This window comes from Nerophis ophidion, linkage group LG14 (assembly GCF_033978795.1).
Source record: "Nerophis ophidion isolate RoL-2023_Sa linkage group LG14, RoL_Noph_v1.0, whole genome shotgun sequence".
Lineage (NCBI taxonomy): Eukaryota > Metazoa > Chordata > Actinopteri > Syngnathiformes > Syngnathidae > Nerophis > Nerophis ophidion.
The window spans coordinates 42,946,979-42,951,449 of NC_084624.1; positions in this window are offsets into that span (position 1 = coordinate 42,946,979).

Genomic DNA, 4,471 nt, shown 5'->3' on the forward strand with positions numbered 1-4,471 from the left:
TTCTTTGCTTCTTGTCTTGTTTAATAGAAGTCATCAGTGTTTGAACCTGACAAGACACTTTTCTTTCACTTTGAGATTCATACGCTATGAATCGTATCCCAAGCGCATTACTGTGTCTGGAATGACACGATAAAAGATGTATTTTCATGTAAGAAGTAAAATCCCAAAAACGTCAACAGTCACCAAAAGGCATCAATTGTATTCATTTTAGACTGCCCTATAAGTCATTTAGTAGCACTAAAAAAATTGGAAAAGGAAATCACTGAATAGATTATATGTCTAATATTTTTTATTTCTGACCGTCCATCAAAATGTTGACACACACACGTAGGACGGGGAAATCTTGTCCGTCCATCACTACCGTTCATGCAGCCGTGTGTGGAACTGTCAGAAGTTTTCCTGCTGACACGTGCTAAATTATAACGTCAAACAGTGCTCGCAAAATATTGATGAGTGTTGATAATTCACATTGCACGTGCTAAAATATTATATTTACATTATTTCCTCGGAGTATTGCGACCGTTTAGATCAGTGGTTCTCAAACGGGGGTACGCGGACCCCTGGGGGTACTTGAAGGTATGCCAAGGGGTACGTGAGATTTTTCAAAAATATTCTAAAAATGGCAACAATTCAGAAATCCTTTATAAATATATTTATTGAATAATATTTCAACAAAATATGAATGTAAGTTCATAAACTGTGAAATAGAAATGCAACAATGCAATATTCAGTGTTGACGGCTAGATTTTTTGTGGACATGATCCATAAATATTGATGTTAAAGATTTTTTTTTTGTTGTGAAGAAATGTTTAAAATGGTCCTCGCCCGGAAAAGGGTGGAGTGCCATCTCTGGGTTGGGGAGGAGACCCTGCCCCAAGTGGAGGAGTTCAAGTACCTAGGAGTCTTGTTCACGAGTGGGGGAAGAGTGGATCGTGAGATCGACAGGCGGATCGGTGCGGCGTCTTCAGTAATGCGGACGTTGTACCGATCCGTTGTGGTGAAGAAGGAGCTGAGCCGGAAGGCAAAGCTCTCAATTTACCGGTCGATCTACGTTCCCATCCTCACCTATGGTCATGAGCTTTGGGTCATGACCGAAAGGATAAGATCACGGGTACAAGCGGCCGAAATGAGTTTCCTCCGCCGTGTGGCGGGGCTCTCCCTTAGAGATAGGGTGAGAAGCTCTGCCATCCGGGAGGAGCTCAACGTAAAGCCGCTGCTCCTCCACATCGAGAGGAGCCAGATGAGGTGGTTCGGGCATCTGGTCAGGATGCCACCCGAACGCCTCCCTAGGGAGGTGTTTAGGGCACGTCCAACCGGTAGGAGGCCACGGGGAAGACCCAGGACACGTTGGGAAGACTATGTCTCCCGGCTGGCCTGGGAACGCGTCGGGATCCCCCGGGAAGAGCTAGACGAAGTGGCTGGAGATGGGGAAGTCTGGGCTTCCCTGCTTAGGCTGCTGCCCCCGCGACCCGACCTCGGATAAGCGGAAGATGATGGATGGCTGGATGGATGATGGAATCCAGATGGATCTCTATTACAATCCCCAAAGAGGGCACTTTAAGTTGATGATTGCTTCTATGTGTAGAAATTTGTATTTATAATTGAATCACTTGTTTATGTTTCAACAAGTTTTTAGTTATATTTATCTTTTTTTCTAATAGTTAAAGAAAGACCACAACAAATGAACAATATTTTGCACTGTTATACACTTTAGTAAATCATAAACTGATGACATAGTGCTGTATTTTACTTTTTTATCTCTTTTTTTTCAACCAAAAATGCTTTGCTCTGATTAGGGGGTACTTGAATTAAAAACATGTTCCCAGGGGGTACATCACTGAAAAAAGGTTGAGAACCACTGGTTTAGATGATCAGCATATATTTTGCATATAAATGTAGACAGAGACTCAAACATGGATTGAACGCCTTATTCTGCCCACTTAACAGACGCAATACACTTTGCACACGTTTAGTAGATCATCTTTGCGTGTGATATCCTAGTTATTTATTGTATTTTTTTATTGTAATTACTGTATTTTAGTACACGCAAACCTTTAGTAAATCAAGACCTTAGAGATAACAGTTTTTTTAACCTTTACATGTACAAAACAGATCAGTTAGAATAATACATAATGTTGGATACAGAATCAATCAATCAATCAATGTTTATTTATATAGCCCCAGATCACAAATGTCTCAAAGGACTGCACAAATCATTACGACTAAAACATCCTCGGAAGAACCCACAAAAGGGCAAGGAACTCTCACACCCAGTGGGCAGGGAGAATTCACATCCAGTGGGACGCCGGTGACAATGCTGACTATGAGAAACCTTGGAGAGGACCTCAGATGTGGGCAACCCCCCCCCTCTAGGGGACCGAAAGCAATGGATGTCGAGCGGATCTAACATGATACTGTGAAAGTTCAATCCATAGTGGCTCCAACACAGCCGCGAGAGTTCAGTTCAAGCGGATCCAAGACAGCAGCGAGAGTCCCGTCCACAGGAAACCATCTCAAGCGGAGGCGGATCAGCAGCGTAGAGATGTCCCCAACCGATACGGGCGAGCGGTCCATCCTGGGTCCCGACGAGCGGTCCATCCTGGGTCTCGACTCTGGACAGCCAGTACTTCATCCATGGTCATCGGACCGGACCCCCTCCACAAGGGAGGGGGGGACATAGGAGAAAGAAAAGAAGCGGCAGATCAACTGGTCTAAAAAGGAGGTCTATTTAAAGGTTAGAGTATACAGATGAGTTTTAAGGTGAGACTTAAATGCTTCTACTGAGGTGGCATCTCAAACTTTTACCGGGAGGGCATTCCAGAGTACTGGAGCCCGAACGGAAAACGCTCTATAGCCTGCAGACTTTTTTTGGGCTCTAGGAATCACTAATAAGTCGGAGTCCTTTGAACGCAGATTTCTTGCCGGGACATATGGTACAATACAATCGGCAAGATAGGCTGGAGCTAGACCGTGTAGTATTTTATACGTAAGTAGTAAAACCTTAAAGTCACATCTTAAGTGCACAGGAAGCCAGAAAACATACAAACCCTTTATTTAGGGAATCCAAAATAATTCAATTCAATGATTTGGTGATTTTGCAAACAACTAAAAAGATGTACAAAGCAAACTATAACCTGATACTTAAGAATGTACAGCAATTCTTCTCAGCAAAAGAGAATAAGTATAACATTTGAGAAAAATCCTAGTTAAAACATTTGTCTGCACATACAACACTTTAAGCCTTTAGTATATCATTATGTGGAATTAAATTATGGAATGGATTAAGCAAATAAGTCAAACAATTTACTAATATGATCCGCTTTAAAGGCCAACTGAAATTAGATTTTCTTATTTAAACGGGCATAGCAGGTCCATTCTATGTGTCATACTTGATCATTTCGCGATATTGCCATATTTTTGCTGAAAGGATTTAGAAGAGAACATCGACGATAAAGTTTGCAACTTTTGGTCGCTAAAAAAAAAAGCCCTGCCTTTACCGGAAGTATGTGCGAGTGACGTCACGAGTTGCAGGGTTCCACACATATCCACATTGTTTATAATGTGAGCCACCAGCAGTAAGACCAGTTCGGACCGAGAAAGCGGCAATTTCCCCATTAATTTGAGCAAGGATGAAAGATTTGTGAATTAAGATATTGATAGTGAAGGACTAGAAAGAAAAAAAAAAGCGACGGCTCCGGGCGGCGGCAGTGTGAGCGTTTCAGATGTAATTAGACACATTTACAAGGATAATTCTGGAAGATCCCTTATCTGTTTATTGTTTTAATAGTGTTTTAGTGAGATTGTAAAGATTGTAAAAACATACCTTGAGGTCGGATGGCTGAAGTGAACACGCAGTGTCTCAGAGAGAAGCCGAGGAGCCGAGCTCACAGCTGCCTTTTATGACAGCTGCTGCAGGACGACGAATAATCCAATGATGTCTCCGGTAAGATATATATCACAATTTTCCCATCCAAAAACATGCTGGTTGACGTAGGGAAACATGTTCGCTTGACTGCTCTGTGTTAAAGCTTCACAACAAACAAAGAAACACCGGCTGTGTCTCGGTGCTAAAGACAGCTGCAATCCACCGCTTTCCACCAACAGCATTGTTCTTTATATTCTACATTATTAAATGAACAAATTGCAAAAGATTCAGCAACACAGATGTCCAAAATACTGTGTTATTATGCGATTAAAGCAGACGACTTTTAACCGCTAGGGGTGCAGCGCTAATATTTCCTAGCAGTCAGTGACGTCACGCGCACACGTCATCATTCCGCAACGTTTTCAACAAGAAACTCGCGGGAAATTTAAAAATGCAATTTAGTAAACTAAAAAGGCCGTATCGGCATGTGTTGCAATGTTAATATTTCATCATTGATTTATCAACTATCAGACTGCGTGGTTGGTAGTAGTGGGTTTCAGTAGGCATTTAAGTGGTTGTTCAAGCTCCAAGTGTTTACAAAGCACA